Source organism: Mastomys coucha, unplaced genomic scaffold (assembly GCF_008632895.1).
Source record: "Mastomys coucha isolate ucsf_1 unplaced genomic scaffold, UCSF_Mcou_1 pScaffold4, whole genome shotgun sequence".
Taxonomy (NCBI): Eukaryota; Metazoa; Chordata; class Mammalia; order Rodentia; family Muridae; genus Mastomys; species Mastomys coucha.
In genome coordinates, this window is record NW_022196910.1 from 3,282,665 (window position 1) to 3,300,807 (window position 18,143).

The window sequence follows — 18,143 nt, forward strand, 5'->3', positions numbered from 1 at the left end:
TTCACCAGCATCTGTGGGACAGTGGTGGAGGTGAAGCAAATGTCCACAAAGGACAGATTAGAGAGGAAGATGTACATGGGTGTGTGCAGGTGGGAGTCAACAATGATGGCCATGATGATGAGTGCGTTCCCAGTGACAGTCACTAGATACATGGAGAGGAACAGTCCAAATATGAGAGGCTGAATTTGAGGTTGATCCTCTGAGAATCCCAGAAGAAAGAATTCTGAAAGCTGGGTGTCATTTCCTGTTTCCATGTGTTTGATATTCCTATGGAAAGACGAAATTTGAAGGACTCAGTCACCCATCAATGATCTGATATCACTACTTCTTCCTTCCTTCTTTACTCCCTTCCTCTCTTCTTTCTTCCTTTCCTTCTCTCTCTCACCCTCTCCCCCACCCCCATCTTTTCCCCCCGCTCTTCTTAGGTCAATTAGCATTGGTCATATAGGTTACTTACTAGGACAGGATCATTATCAATCTTCTAGAGTCTACTCCCTTAAACAAATGGGTTCTTCCTCCCCTTGCAGCCATTGAATGTCAATGGCCCCTCAGTCAAAGTTAAGGCCTTTTCTCCTTCATGACTGGGTGTTGCCTGGTTTGACCCTGTGAACACCTTGTACGGTCAACCACAGCTTCTATGAATTTATAAGTATAAGGACCTGCTGTCTTCAAAAGCCACAACATCACAGGAGACTCTTTAAAACTTCTGACTCTTACTCTTTCCACCCCTGTTTTCATGCTATTTCCTGAATGTTTTGATTTAGATGTCTCATTTTGGACTGAACACTTTATAAGCATGTATTCACTATACTTTGAAAAGCGATCAGTTTCTATATTATCTATCCTTCATCTACTAAAAAAAAAGCTTCTCTGTAAGGACTGAAAGTATCACTTGTCTTTCAACATAGACATAAATATTTAGACTTATTTTGATTCCATAAACTTTTAGAAAAACAATAGCTGTGGGTTCTCTCCTAGGGTCTATAAGCTCAACAATGGGTTCCTGGCCAGATAATTAATATATTAGGCAAGCATCTACTACTAAGGAATCCTATAAGCCCAATCTTTTATAGTCATGAAGCTTACTTCTGTGTTTTATATGTATCTCAAGAAGAGAATACTGTTATCTCTGAGTACAAATTTCTGTGCCATGCTCAATCTATGCTTATAGGTCTCATATTAAAAAATATAATAAAAACCTCTTAGAGGTACTTATGAATTAAAAACCAAAAACAGCCCCTGTGGAAACACTGTTTGGATTAATATCACACAGTGAAGAAATACAAAATATTTCAGTGTAATGAGTAGGAAGCAGGAGGAACAAAGTCTAAGCATGTACTTTATCAGATGGTGACACGTGCTATACATATCTACTTTTCAGATCATCAGCCATGGCAGCAAGTACTTTTATCTGCCAACTTGATGGCTTGGTATCATGACATTTAAAAGAGGAGTTTCCACACATGAGAGAGATATTCATGGCCGTTAAACCAGTAAAGAGGAGCAGAAGTAAATAGATCGGACAGACAAAACAATGAAATGAGCTGGTTTCCATGGCGTCGGGAGGGAAAATGGCTTTCTTGGTGATGGGAATGCTCTGCTTCCCACTCTATCTCATGACCCCCGCCCCAGAGATATGGTAAATCAGAAAGATGGTTTGCCTGAAACCGAAAGCAACATTTTGTAGTGCATACTCTCAAAAGAGAAAACTAGTCATGAGATCAAACACTCATTTAAGAAGAAGGAGCGTAGTCAACATGACAGTCCCATGGACAAAAGCCGGGCCACCAAGCCTGACAATTTGAGCTGTATCACCAGGTCACACAGTATGAAAGGAGTGAACTAACTCCCAAATGTTTTCTTCTGACCTCCACATACATGCTGCAGCACACATGTGAACACAAGTCACTACACACTATAGCAAATGTGGCCTGTGTATCATTTTAAGACTATTAAATTTATGTAGTTTATGTATAAAAAGTAAAATAAGATAAAATAGGGGCAAAGCTGCTGAACTGCTTCCTTTCCTATGAAACAGTGAAAGGCTTATTGTTTGTTCTTCTCTTTAATGTCTTTTGAGCCACTTTTTGGTGTAGTCTGATAGAGGAGCAGGGTATTTGATGCCTCACATTTCTCATGTAACACATTTTTCTTATTATTAGGGATTGGGCTTTGGACTCTTTAGTAAACTTTTATTTGTAGAATCAATTCATTATTCTAGTAATTAATATACAAAGATATTTCTGATGGACAAAATCAGAGACTCCTACCTTTTCCTGCTAACTATGGTATATGGTTGAATTTTGAAGCATAAAACCATACTCAGTTTTGTACCTTCCACTGAACCCAACATATGACAATGGGTAATTCCAAACCCATGATAAAACAGATTGACATATTTAAAGTTATTTAGTCATAAAACAAATTTAAAAGAAATAGGTATGGGGAAATGACTCCTAGTAAGAAGGGCAGGCACTGGCGGAAGGAGGGAGACAGGAGAGGGTGAGGGAGAGTAGGCACTATGAAGTTGTCAATGAACACATTTTATCAACCAAGGGTATCCTCAGTGTGGCTGTATAGACTCTCCCACCAGGACACTAAGATACATATATCTTATACAAACACATATCCTCTAATCACTCCCTGTGGACACCAAGTAACCTTATCACATACGGTTCCCATGATAGTTGTCGATCAAGGTGTCACATTACCTTTAAGAGACCATAATTGACTTAGACACATACATTTATCATTCTGTGTCATATTAAGACACATAAATCATAAATGTTTATGAAACTTTAACTTCCCTTGATCATAAATCATGGCTTACTGAGAACCAAAAGTTGTAAGACTTGTAGAAACAGACCTGTCCAAAGAGGCCAAAGACCAGGCCTGGTAACAGACATATAAGTAGAGGTACGAGGGAGGCTGAGGCAGAAGGAGAACATACTTAACGAGTACACTATTGGGAAGTATGAACATCTTCCTCAGTTCTGTTCTTCTCACTTTGTAACCTTGAGCCAAACATTTCTTAAATCATTCCTGTCTGTAAAGTGAAGTCAAGTCCAGCCTTAACGATTTGGTGAAACTGTGTCTCAAAGTTTTATACTTCACTGGTGGGACACTTGTCTGGAATATTTGAGGCCTTGAACTTAACACCAGGCATAAAAGGCCAAAGGCACAACAAGGAAAAAAAGACTCATAGGGATAAAATGAGGAAATGAAACTCCACTGAGGCAGACATACTTTGAACATGTGAACATTTAGAGCCGTGAAATAAGCCAAGGACAAATACAAATAGCACATTTCCAATTGTTTATGTATATAATATAGAATTTTAAACGACAGGAAAATAGAAAGAAGACCACTTGGGAGAAAGAAGGAAACCCTCAGAAGTGGTAGTGTAATTACAAAAGAATGATGAACATGACTGCAGTACATTCTACACACATACACATGCATCACAGGGAGACCTAGTATATTATATAATTGGTATTTGTCAAAAATATCAGAACAATTAGAAGGACAAAATATGTCTATTAGACCAGGCCTCCAAAATGTACAAATCTCCCACAAACACAAATAAACACGCATGTATGCATGTGCATACGCACACACAAACACACACACACAGATACACCCATTGGAATATCAACTAGAAAAAGTAATGGGAAAGTTCAATCTACACCTGAAAAAAGTTATATTTTTTTAAACATGAAATAAACACACACTGTTTCTATTCAATAAATGCAAAGAATATACAACATTTTCAATAAAGGAAGCAAATGAGTAAGAAAATAACAGGTATTTTTTTAGTTCATCAGTAAGAAAATAATTGCAGACAAATCATTCTAATACATCACTTTTCACTTTTTAATGTGATTATATTGCATAGAAAAGGTAGCTGCAGAGAATTAACCTTATGAACTCTTGCAACAGTACAGACATTATTCATCTGGATCTTCCTTATTAACATGATATTATATACATCTTAAGAATAGAAGGCATGCACTCATTATGATACATGTAACTTTAAAACCAGTCCTTTCTGTGTAGACATTCTACAATTTCCAGGGTCTATGAACATGAGTTCTCTTTTAGACAGAAACATTTATGGGTTCATAAAACCATAATTTTATGATTATCCTTCCAAAATTATCACTTAAAGATTAGTTCTCACCCCAATTACTAAGTTCAGTCCATTATTTTCTTTTCAGCTTCATGAATCAATGAATTCCACGACCAACCTAGAAAACCTCCCTTGCATCTCCCAACTTTGTCTGGGTTAACTTTGCTCTCGTGCACATTTTCTGTTCTTCCATTTTCTGAATGTTGCTGCAATACCAGCAGAGCTCCTGGACTCACCTGGATGAATTTCTGAAAGGTATGTCTGTGTCTCTAAACACAAACTCCACTCTGAATGGCTATTGTTAGAGAATGAAGCTGTGATTGACTCATCAAGAGGGACAAAGAGAGGCATTAATCCCCAGCCAGCATAAGGACTTCAAAATGAGAAAAATTAATGTGTAGCTCAAGTTTGCAAACCAGAAGGACTACACTGGGGAGACACTCAAAGATGGCACCAGCTGCTACCTTGAGAATATTTCCCTCCTGTTATTCCAAGTCCTAAGCACATGATTTCCCTATGGGACATTGTTCACACAGAAAGATAATTGTTCCTAAACATTCCCTGTTCTCAAAAGAATAGGTTAAAAGCCCAGGTGGTGAGTTATTTTTCCTTCCCTGTGAACTTTCTTGCTTTAACCTCGCCCCAAATTTTCTTCCATCCTGATTTAAGGTTTCAACCAAAGTCTGAAGCTATTAAAAATGTCTTAAATATCTCCTCAAGTCACCAAACCATTGCCTCATTTTGGTAGCTTCAGAAACAAAATACTCATGTGCAACCACAAGAAGAACTCTTCCCCCTTTATGTGAGACCATGGATCCTATTCTAATTGACTTTATTTTGTCAATTAGGATATAAAACAAGGTGTATATTTCTAATTAGACAAGTAGGAAAAAAAGAAATTTATGCTATCATTCATAAGTCATCTGATAGTTAAGATGTTGAGATTAGCCACTTACTAATAATCTTAATAATTTTTACATGTTGATTTTAGTAAGTTATACTTAATTAGAATTAATAAAGTAATTCTAAAAGTGTAGAAATGGCACCTGGAAGTTTTGTGTTTTGTCCAAGGTTACAAGTAAAATTTGGATGGACTTTGGTTGGAACTCCATTAAGACTTTCCTACTTCCCAATTTTTAAATCAGTTTTTTAAATGGCATATTATTTATTTAGTTCATCATGTTTGTATATGTGCACATCCTCATTGTCACATACTTGTGTAGTTCAGAGGTCACTTTCAAGACTCTACAATATGCCCTGAGGACTGAACTCAGGTTGTCAGGCTTATTAGCAAGCAACTTATCAACTCTTATACTAGTGCATACTTGCTGTATTTTTAAATTTATTTTGTCTTATTGGAGATTTTATTTATTTACATTTCAATTGTTATTCCCCTTTCTTGTTTTCCCTCTGGAAACCCCTATCCCATCCCCCACCCCCTGCTTCTATGAGGGTGCTCCCCCACCTACCCACACACTCTTGTCTTCCTGCCCTGGCATTTCCCTACACTGGGGCATTGAGTCTTCACGGGAAGAAAGGCCTCTCCTCCCATTGGTGCCGACTAGGCCATCCTTTGCTACATAGGGAGCTGGAGCCATGTGTACTCTGTGGTTGGTGGTTTAGTTGGTGGAGCTCTTGGGGTTCAGGTTGGTTGATATTGTTGTTCTTCCTATGGGGTTGCAACTCCTTCAGCTCCTTCAATCCTTTCTCTAACTCCTTCATTGGGGCCCCCATGCTCAGTCCAGTGGTTGGCTTCAAGCATCCTCCTCTGTATTTGTCAGGCTCTGGCAGAGCTTCTCGGGAGAGAGCTATATCAGGCTCTTGTCAGCAAGCACTTCTTGGCATCTGCAATATTGGATCCCAGGTGGGGCAGTCTCTGGATTGCCTTTCCTTCAGTCTCTGCTCCACACATTGTTTCTGTATGAATTTTCCTCCTATAATCTAATGGGATGGAGTAAAAGTGCTTTATGTGAACAGAAGAACTTGTAACCTCTAGCACAAACAAGGGTGAAGGCAATGCACTAGTGAATACATAGAGAGTGAAAATATTCCAATTTTTATGATGATGATTCATGTGGAGATTTGCTGAAATGAATGTTTTGACTTACTAAGTCTAGGCTGAGCCTGAGGATTCTGCATTTGTGACTAGTTCTGTGAGGGTAAATTATAAGTGAGACAAAATGGAAAATAGGACATTATAAAACAACAAACTGTTAGTGAAACATGAATACATAGGTAGAATACATAGAGCCTTACATGGACTCAATGAGTTTTCTCATATACAAAAATTGTTCCAACTACAGACACCATATATTCATAAATATTTTATTACCAACAGGAAAGATGTCTGTACCATAAACTCTATATTACATGTGTTCTATGGAAATTGTTTCACATGCCATGATATTCAGAACAATATGCTCCCAATGTTGACAATATCTATAATCTGAGGCCTTGATAGGCTGCACTGCAAAAGGCCAAGTATGTAGAAAATGGAATGAAGACTCCTAAGAAGTTGAATGTAGACCAGGAGATTGCCATGGATTATCTAAGAGGAGACAGGATAATTACACAAGCCTTCACTCTACTATTATTTCTATTTCTGTGATCAAAATATCTTGACTAAAAGCAATTTAGTTCATAATTGCATACTGCATAATTGTCTAAGTGAAAGTAAGAACAGTAGGAGCTTGAAAAAACTAGTCTCATCACACCCAGAACCAAAAGCCGAAGGAAATACATGCGTACTTGCTTGCTTGACAGTGCTTAGTGAATTCTTCCACTCTTACACAGCTCAAAGATCTCTACCTAAGGACTGATGCTGCCTACAATTCAATGTTTCTTCGCATGACAATTAAGACTCATAGACAGAGCAATAGGTCAATTCACTGTAGCCAGTCTGTCACAGGGCATCCCTTGCTAGTCATTCTTGGTCCTGTGTTTTTGACAATGGAAGCTAACCATCATTGTCCTGGAGTATTGAAGAGTTATATTATGTTCAAAAGCCTCTATCTACAGTTGCTGTTTGGAGATGACAAAGGGATAAAGAATGGTATTCCAAGGAAAGTGGACAGCCGCCAGAAAGCAAGGAAGGCTCAGAGTGCATATGTCCTCAAATTTTTCTGGAAGGAATCAATGTTTTACAGAACATTATAGACTTTGCCTTATAAACCCCAATTCTAATTGGTTGGAGAATTTTATTTTTTAATTTGATTTTATTTTTTACTTATTCACTTTACACCCTGCTCATTGACCCCCTCCTAGTAACCCCCCCACCACAATCTTTTCCCTATCACCCCTACAATTCTCCCCTGAGCTGTGGAGGTCCCTCTGGGTATCCCCCCTACCTTGGCACTTTAAGTCTTTGTAGGGCTAGATACCTCCTCTCCCAATGAGATCAGACAAGGCTAGAAGAACATATCCCATGTACAGGCAACAGTTTTGGAGATAGCTGCTCTTCTAGTTGTTCAGGACCCACATGAAGGTCAAACTGCACATCATATATATGTATGGACATACACACACACACACACACACACACACATATGTATGTTTGTATGTATACACACACACACACACACACACACACACATATGCAGGGAGGCCTAGGTTCTTTGGTTGGTGGTTCAGACTGTGAGAGCCCCAAGGATCCAGTTTAGTTTAGTTTAGTTTAGTTGATTCTGTTGCTCTCCTGTGGTATCCCCTTTGAGTCCCACAATCCTTACTCATTCTTCCATAAGAGTCCCCAAGCTTTATCCTCTGTTTGGCTGTGGGTGTCTGTATCAGTCTGAGTCAGCAGCTGTATGGAGCCTCTCAGAGGACAGCATGCTCCTGTCTGCAAGCATAACAGAGGATCATTAGTAGTGCCAGGATTGGTGTGTGCCCATGGGATGAGTCACAAATTGGGCAGGTTATTGGTTGGCCATTCACTCAGTCTGTGCTACATCCCTGGTGCCTGCATTTCTTGTAGACAGGATAAATTTTGTGTACAAAGTATTGTGTGTGGGATGGTGTCACTATTGAGTTGAAGCATTTTTTTAATATAATTTTTTAAACTAAATTTCTGTTCTTTGACAAATTTGTGCATTTAAGTGATGATTTTTTTTTTACCAGATATATTGAAACTAATAGAAAAGAAAGTGGGGGAAGAACCTTGAGCAAATAGGCACAGGGCAAAATTTCCTAAAGAAAACACCACTAGCTTCTGCTCTAAGATCAAGAATTGACAAATGGGACTTCATAAAGTTGCAAAGCTTCTGTAAGGCAAAAGACACTGTCAATAGGACAAAACGGCAACCAACAAATTGGGAAAAGATCTTTACCAAGCCTATATCTGATAGAGGGCTAATATCCAATGTATACAAAGAACTCAAGAAGTTAGACTCCAGAGAACCAAATAACCCTATTAAAAAATGGGGTACAGACCTAAAAAAAAATTCTCAACTGATGAATACCAAATGGCTGAGAAGCACCTAAAGAAATGTTCAACATCCTTAGTCATCAGGGAAATGCAAATCAAAATAACTCTGAGATTCCACCTCACACCAGTCAGATTAGCTGGGATAAAAAACTCAGGTGACAGCAGATGCTGGAGAGGTTGGGGAGATAGAGGAACACTACTTCATTGCTGGTGGGATTGCAAGCTGGTACAACCACTCTGGAAATTGGGCATAGTTCTACCGGAGGACCCAGCTATACCACTCCTGGGCATATACCCAGAAGATGCTCCAACATGTAATAAGGACACATGCTCCACCATGTTCATAGCAGCCTTATTGATAATAGCCAGAAACTGGAAACAACCCAGATGTCCCTCAACAGAGGAGTGGATACAGAACTTATGGTACATCTACACAATGGAGTACTACTCAGCTATTAAAAACAATTAATTTATGAAATTCTTAGGGAAATGGATGGATCTGGAGAATATCATCCTGAGTGAGGTAACCCAATCACAAAAGAACACACACGGTATGCACTCTCTGTGATGATTTTTAGTTATTTTCACTTCCTATTCCACACTCTAACTTCCTTTTTTCTCTTTCAGCACATTTTTTTTGTATAAGAAAACAAACTTCTAATGATATTTTCATACACACATAGAGTGCTCATTGATCATATTTAAATTTTAAATAGAGGTCATACTTACCTCTATCACCTTATTTTCTCTGTATCTCCTAATACTCAACCGTATAAATAACATTCCTTTTATTTCTATGTGTTTTTAATCTATGATATTTACTATATTTGAGAAAATTCATGCCAGTAAATTTTCTGAGTTTGTTTTACTCACTATAATGATCTCCAATTCTACTTTTCTGCAAATGGCATAGTTTCATTTTTTTCCATAGATGAATAAAATTTCTTTGTGTGACAAATGCTTTGCCACAATTTATTTAGGCATTCATCCATTGATGGGCATCTAGGCTAACACCATAAATTGGATGCACATGTGCCTCTATTGTATATTGACTTGGTTTCCTTATGGTATGTCACCAAGAATGGAGTAACAAGATCACTCTCTTAAATTTTCCGAGAAGCCTGCATACTGATTCCTAGAGTGGCTGCATTAGTATATATACCCCCTTCTCTATGTATAAGTGCCTTTCCCCTCTGTACTTGGACAGTCTGTGGTTTGTTTGTTTGGTTGGTTTTCTTTCTTTTCTTCCTTTCTTCCTTTCTTCCTTTCTTCCTTTCTTCCTTCCTTTCTTTCTTTCTTTCTTTCTTTCTTTCTTTCTTTCTTTCTTTCTTTCTTCCTTTCTTTCTTTCTTTCTTTCTGCCTTTCTTCAAAGTGGTCATTTTAACTGAGTTGTGGAATATTAGTTTCTATTTGTGCTTGTTTTATGTCTAAAGATGCTGTGCATGTGTTTCTTGCATTAATTTTCTAATTGTATTTCTTTTTCTGAGAACTCCATTTAGTTTAGCTGCTTCTTTATTGACTAGACTATTTGTTTTAGTTTTTAATTTTTAGCTTGTATTTGTATATGCAACATGTATGTATAAGCATCTTTGCATATGTGTAAACACACATTCATGTGTGTAGGGGAGTGGGTGTAGACCGGATACTGATGTCAAGTGTCTTCCTTAAGTTAATCTCCAGTCATTAATTGAGTAAAATTCTCTAAGACGAACCCAGAGCACATATATAGAACTAATTTAGCTAGCTAGATCTGTGTATACTTTGTCTCTGCTATCTGACAACTAGAATTCTAGTAGGGCAGTCATACACACCCAGAATTTTATGTGTAGGTTGAATATCCAAATTCATGCTTTATTGTAGCAAGGCAAACATTTTTCCTGCTGAGCTACCTCTTCCATTCCTCCGAGTGTTTAAATTTTTCTCCATTAATTAGTTAATTTATTCACTTTACATCTTTATTGAAGACTCTGCTCTCTTCGAAGACCATCCTCACACACATACAGCCCCTGCTTTTCTCCTCCAAGAAGGGGGAGTCCCCACCCTGGCAACCCATTCTGGTACATCAAGTCACTGCAAGACCAGGCTCATCCTCTCTCCGAGGCCAGACAAAGCAGCCCAGTTATGGGAATAGAATCCACAGACAGAACAGTCAAAGACAGAACCCCCTCCGACTCCAGTGGAGACTAAGCTGCACATCTGCTACATATGTGCAGGGAGTAAGGGTGGGGGCTAGGTACAGTACATGTATACTCTTTGGTTTGTTGTTCAGTCTCTCAGAACTCCAAAGGGTTCTGGTTAGTTGACTCTGTTGCTCTTCCTGTGGAGTTCCCATCTCCTCTGGATCCCTCAATTCTTCCTCTAACTCTTCCTCAAGACTCCCTGAGCTCCATCCAAGGTTTGGTTATGGGTCTCTGCATCTGTTTCAGTCAGCTGCTGGGTGGAGCATCTCAGAAGACAGTCATGCTAGGCTCCTGAATGCAAGCATAACAGAGGATGACTATAGTGTCATGGATTGGGTCTTTCCCATAAGATGGTTTCAGGTTGGGCCAGTCACTGGTTGGCCAATACCTTAATCACAGCTCTGCTTTCTTCCTGCACTTCTTGGTGCTGGGCAAATTTTGAGTCTAAGGTTTTGTGGGTGAGTTGCTGTATCCTTTCACTGGGAATACTGCCTGAAAAGAGGAGGTGGCCACTTTAGGCTCCATGTCCCCACAGCTAGGAGTCTCTAGCTAGCACCCCATAGAATCCTGGGATCCTACTCTATCGCAGGTCTCTGGCATGGTGCAGAGGTGCCCCTATACCCCTTCTCACCTGCCCCATATTTCAGATCACTCTCCAGACGCTCTCTGTGGCTCTTTACACTTCATCTCCCACATACTGTCCCCCCAACCCCCTCTCCTAACCAATTCCCTCCTTCCACTTGTCTCTGAAAAATATTTTATTTCATCTTCAGAGTGAAATTCAAACATCTACTTTTGGGCCCTCCTTGTTATGTAGCTTCTTTGGGTCTGTGGATTGCAGCATGCATATCCTGTACTTTATAGTTAATATCCACTTAAAGTGAGTACACACCGTGAATGTCCTTTTGGATCTGGGTTACCTCACTCAGGATAATATAAGTTCTACTTTGATCCTTGCCTGCAAATTTCATGCTTTCCTTCTTTTATTATTTTTCTATTTTTCTTTTTGATTATTTTATTTGTTTACATTTCAAATGTTGTACCCCTTCCCAATTTCCCCTCTATAAGCCCCCTATCCTAACCTCCTCCCCTGACTCTATAAGAGTGCTCCTCCCACCCACCCACTCCCACCTCACCACCCTAACATCCCCCTATGCTGGGGCAATGAGCCTCCACTCCCAGATAAGACCATCCTCTGCTACATTTGGAACTGGAGCCAAGGGGACCCTACATGTGTATTCTTTAGTTGGTGGTTTAGTCCGTGGGAGTCATGGGAGGTCTGGTTAGTGGATATTGTTGTCCTTCCTATGGGTTTGCAATCTCCTTTAGCTCCTTCAGTCCTTCCCCTTGGAGTCCCCATGCTCAGTCTGAGGGTTGGCTGAGAGCATCCCCATCTGTCTTAAGCTCTGGCCGAGTCTCTCAGGGGACTGCTAATACAGGCTCTGGTCAGCAATCACTTCTTTGTATCAGCTGTATTGTCTGACTTTGGTGTCTGTAAATAGGATGGATCCCTAGGTGCAGCATTCTCTGGATGGCCTTACCTTCAGTATCTGTTCCATACTTTTTCCCTGTATTTTATTTAGACAGAATCAATTCTGGGTTAAAAAATTTGAGATGGGTGTATGGCCCCATCCCTCACTGTGCCTATCCACTGGGTATCATCTCTACAGGTTCTATCTAACCTGCCTTGGGTTTTTGGCTAATGTCATCTCCATAGAGTCCTGAGAACCTCTTGGTTCCATGGCATCTGGGACTTTCTAGTGGCTAGCCCAAGTTTTATGATCCCCCACTGCCACACACACACACACACACACACACACACACACACACTCCTGTTCAATTTCCTGACACTCTGTACTTCTCCCCTGTATCCTCTCACACCTGATCCTTTTATCCTCCCTTTCCACTCATCCTCCCAGGTCCCTCCATCCCTCTTATTCCCATAATTATTTTCTTCCTCCTTCTAATTAGGATTGAAACATCTACACATTGGTCCTCCTTCTTCTTGGGTTTCATATGGTCTGTGAGTTCTATCATGAGTATTCCAGGCTTTGGGGCTAATATCCACTTATTAGTGAGTACATACAATGTGTGTTCTTTTGTGACTGGGTTACCTCACTCAGGATGATATTTTCTAGTTCCATCCATTTGCCTTCAAATTTCTTGAAGTCATGGTTTTTAATAGCTGAGAAGTACTCAATTGTGTAGATGTACCACATTTTCTGTATCCATTCCTCAGTTGAGGGATATCTGGGTTGTTTCCAGCTTCTGGCTATTATAGATAAGGCTTCTATAAACATGGTGGAGCATGTGTCCTTACTACATGTTGGAGCATCTTTTGGGTATATACCCAGGAGGGGTATAGCTGGTCCTCAAGTAAAACTATTTCCAATTTTCTGTGGAACTGCCCGACTGTTTTCCAGAGTGGTTGTACCAGCTTGCATTCCGACCAGCAATGGAGGAATATTCCTCTTTCTCCACATCCTTGCCAGCATCTACTGTCATCTGAGTTTTTTGATCTTAGCCATACTGGTGGGTGTGACATGGCATCTTAGGGTCGTTTTGATTTGCATTTCCCTGATGACTAAGGATGTTGAACATTTCTTTAGGTGCTTCTCAGCCATTCAATATTCCTCAGTTGAAAATCTTTGTTTAGCTCTGTGCCTTATTTTAATGAGGTTATGTAGTTCTCTGTAGTCTAACTTCTTGAGTTCCTTGTATACTTTGGATATCAGCCCTCTATCAGAAATAGAATTGGTAAAGATTTTTTTCCCAATCTATTAGTTGCCATTTTGTCCTATTGACAGTGTCCATTGCCTTACAGTAGCTTTTCAATTTTATGGGTCTCATTTGTCTGTAGTGGATCTTAGAGCCAAGGCCATTGGTATTCTGTTCATGAATTTTTCCCTTGTGCTTTTGTATTCAAGGTTCTTTCTCACTTTCTCTTCTAATTGATTCAGTGTATCTGGTTTTATGTGGAGGTCCTTAATGTACTTGGACCTGGCCTTGGTACAAGGAGATAAGATTGGATCAATTTGAATTCTTCTACATGCCAACGACCACTTAAGCCAGCATCTTTTGTTGAATATGTTTTCTTTTCTCCACTGGATGGTTTTAGCTTCTTTGTCAAAGATCTAGTGAGTATAGGTGTGTGGGTTCATATCTGGGTCTTTAATTCTATTCCATTGATCTACCTGTCTGTCTCTGAACCAATACCATGGTGTATTTATCACTATTTCTTCGTAGTACAGATTGAGATCAGGGGTGGTGATCCTCAGAAGTTCTCTTATTGTTGAAAATAGTTTCTGCTCTACTGTTCTTTTGTTCTTCCAAATGAATTTGAAAATTGCTTTTTCTATCTCTTTGAAGAATTGATGTGGAATTTTGATGCGGATTGCATTGAATATGTAGATTGCTTTGGTAAGACATCTATTTTTACTATGTTAATCCTGCTAATCCATGAGCATGGAAGATCTTTTCATCTTCTGAGGTCTTCTTCGATTTCTTCTTTCAGAGCCTTGAAATTCTTGTCATACATATCTTTCACTTGCTTGGTTAGAGTCACACCAAGATATTTCACACTATTCGTGACTATTGCGAAGGGTGTCATTTTCCTAATTTCTTCCACATCCCATTTCTTTTTTAAGTAGAGGAAGGCTACTGATTTATTTGGGTTAATTTTATATCCAGCCACTTTTCTGAAGTTTATCAGCTGTAGTAGTTCTCTGATGGAATTTTTGGGGTTACTTAAGTATATTATCAACTCATCTGCAAATAGTAATATTTTCACTTCTTCCTTTCCAATTCATATGCTTTTGACCTTCATTTGTTGTCTGGCTAGGATTTTGAATACTATATTGAATAGATAGGAAGAGAGTGGGCAGCCTTGTCTAGTCCCTGGTTTTAGTGGGATTGCTTCAAGTTTCTCTCAATTAGTTTGATTTTGGCTACTGGTTTGCTATATATTGCTTTTACTATGTTTAGGTATGGCCCTTGAATTACTGTTCATTCCAAGATTTCTAACATGAAGGTGTGTTGAATTTTGTCAAAAGCTTTTTCAGCATTTAATAAGATGTTTATGTGTCTTTTTTCTTTATGGCTTTTTTTTTATAGTGGTTTAAGTTGATGGTTTTCTATATATTGAATCATTTCTGCATCCCTGAGATAAAGCCTACTTGATCATGGTAAATGATCATTTTCATGTGTTCTTGGATTTGGTTTGCAAGAAGTTTATTGAGTATTTTTGCATCAATATTCATAAGTGAAATTGGTATGAAGTTCTCTTTCTTTGTTTGGTCTTTGTGTGGTTTTAGGACCAGCGAAACTATGGCTTCTTAGAACGAATTAGGTAGTGTCTATTCTGTTTCTATTTTGTGCAATAGTTTGAAGAGTATTGGTATTAGTTCTTCTTTGAAAGTCTGATAGAATTCTGCACTAAAACCACCTGGTCCTGGGCTTGTTTTTTTAATTGGGAGAATATTAGTGATTGCTTCTATTTCATTAGGTGTTATGGGACTGTTTAGATGATTTATCTGATCCTGATTCAAATTTGGAACCTGGTATCTGTCTAGAAAATTATCCATTTCATCCAGATTTTCCAGTTTTGTTGAGTATAGGCTTTTCTAGTAGGGTGTATTAAGTTTTTTAATTCCTTCAGTTTCTGTTGCTATGCCTCCCTTTCCATTTATAATCTTGTTAATTTGGATACTACCTCTGTGCCCCCTGGTTAGTCTGGCTAAGGGTTTAATCTATCTTGTTGATTTTCTCAAAGAACCACCTCCTGATTTTGTTGATTTGTATAGATCAGTTTGTTTCTACTTGGTTGATTTTAGCCCTGAGTTTGATTATTTCCTGCCATCTACTCTTCTTAGGTGTATTTGCTTCTTTCATTCTAGAGCTTTCAGATATTCTTTTAAGATGCTAGTGTATGCTTTCCCCAGTTTCATTTTGGGGGCACTCAGAACTATGAGTTTTCCTCTTAGCACTGCTTTCATTGTGCCCCATAATTTTGGTATGTTGTTCCTTCATTTTCATTACATTCTAAAACGTCTTTAATTTCTTTCTTTATTTCTTCACTAACCAAGTTATCATTGAGTAGAGTGTTGTTCAGCTACCATGTGTGTGTAGGCTTTCTGTTGTTTTTGTTGTTATTGAAGACCAGCCTTAGTCTGTGGTAATCTGATAGGATGAATTCAATCTTCTTGTATCTGTTGAGATTTCTTTTATGTCTGATTATATGGTTAATTTTGGAGAAGGCACTACTAGGTTTTGTGAAGAATGTATATTCTTTTGTTTTAGGGTGAAATTTTCTATAGACATCTGGTAAATCAGTGTGGTTCATAACTTTTGTTAGTTTTGCTGTGTCTCTATTTAGTTTCTGTTTCCATGATCGGTCTATTGTTAAGAGTGGGGTGTTGAAATCTCCCAAGATTGTTGTGTGAGGTTCAATGTGTACTTTTAGCTTTAGTAATATTTCTTTTATGAATGTGGTTGCCCTATCATTTGGGGCAAAGATATTCAGAATTGAGAGTTCATCTTGGTAAATTTTCTTTTGATAAGTATGAAATGTCCTTCCTCATCTTTTTTGATAACATTTTATTGAACGTCAATTTTATTCCATATCATAATGGCAACTCCAGCTTGTTTCTTGTGACCATTTGCTTGGAAAAAAATTTCCAGCCTTTTAATCTGAGGCAGTGTCTGCCTTTGTCACAGAGGTTTGTGTTTACTGGGGAATTGAGTCCATTGATGTGAAGAGATATTAAGGATCAGTGGTTGTTGCTTCCTCTTATTTTGGATGTTAGAAGTGGAGTTAAGTTTGTGTAGCTATCTTCTTTGTGGTTTGTTGAAAGGAGATTAATTACTTGCTTTTTCTTAGTAGTTTCCCTCCTTGTGCTAGAGTTTTCCATTTATTTTCCTTTGTAGGGCTGGATTTGTGGAAAGACAATCTTTAAATTTGGTTTTGACATGGAATATCTTGGTTTCACTATCTATGGTAGTTTAGAGTTTTGCTGGGTATAGGAGCCTGGGCTGGCGTTTTTTGTTCTCTTAGGGTCTCTATGACATGTGTCTAAGATCTTCTGGCTTTCAGATTCTCTGTTGAGAAGTCTGGTGCTATTCTGATAGGTCTGCCTTTATATGTTATTTGACCCTTTCTCTTATGCTTTTAGTATTCTTTCTTTGTTTTGTGCATTTGGTGTTTTGATTATTATGTGACAGGAGGAATTTCTTTTCTGGTCAATCCACTTGGGGTTCTGTAGGCTTCTTTACTATTTAGGGACATCTCTTTCTTTAGATTAGGAAAGTTTTCTTCTATAATTTTGTTGAAGATTTTTGCTGGTCCTTTGAGTTGTGCATCTTCACTCTCTTCTATACCTATTATTCTTAGGTTTGGTCTTTCATTGTTTCCTGGATTTCTTGAATGTTTTGACTTAGGAGCTTTTTGCTTTTTGTATTTTTCTTGACCGTTGTGTCCATGTCTTCTATGGTATCTTTTACATGTGAGATTTTCTCTTTATCTCTTGTATTCTGTTGGTGATGCTTGCATCTATGACTCCTGCTCTCTTTCTAGGTTTTCCATCTCCAGAGTTGTCTCCCTGTGTTATTTATTTGTTGTTTTTATCTCCATTTTTAGATCCTGGATGGTTTTGTTCAATTCCTTCACCTGTTTGGTTTTTTTCCTGTATTTCTTTAAGGGACTTATGTTTCCTCTTTAAGAGCTTCTACCTGTTTACCTGTGTTCTCCTATATTCCATTTTTTATTGGATATTTTTTATTTACATTTCAAATGTTATTCCCCTTCCTGGTCCCCAGGAATCCCCACCCCCATTCCTTCCCCTCTCACCCTGCTTCTATGAAGGTGTTCTCTCACCCATCCACTCACTCCTACCTCCTCACCCTTGAATTCCACTATACTGGGGCATTAAGCCTTCACAGGACCAACGGCCTCTCCTCCCATTGATGCCTGACAAGGCCATCCTCTGGTACATATGTGGCTGGAGCCATGGGTCCCTCCATGTATATTCCTCAGTTGGTTGTTTAGTCCCTGGGAGCTCTGGGGTGGGTGAGTCTGGTTGGTTGATATTATTGTTCTTCAAGTGGGGTTGCAAACCCCTTCTACTCCTTCAGTCATTTCTCTAACTACTCTCTTGGGGACCCCATTGGAGACCCCATGCTCAGTCCAATGGTTGACTGCGAGCATCTGCATCTATATTTTTCAGGCTCTGGCAGAGACTCTCAGGAAACAGCTCTATCAGGCTCCAGGCAGGTCCCACTTGGGCAGCAGTGGTCTCATTTCCTCTTTAATTGCCTTTGTAGTCTCCATAAATTTAGATTTAAGGTCACAGTCTTGCTCCTGTGATTAATAGCTAGATATATACAACACTATATTAAAAAATTTAAGGTCACAGTTCTG

General features: G+C 38.8%; 1 protein-coding gene across 1 annotated transcript in view; it reads right to left on the minus strand.

Moving 5' to 3' along the window:
• The window catches only part of LOC116075895 (olfactory receptor 1078-like), a 30,986-nt gene that overhangs the window by 789 nt on the left and 12,054 nt on the right, over window positions 1–18,143 (minus strand). The gene's annotated exons all lie outside the window — the stretch shown is intronic.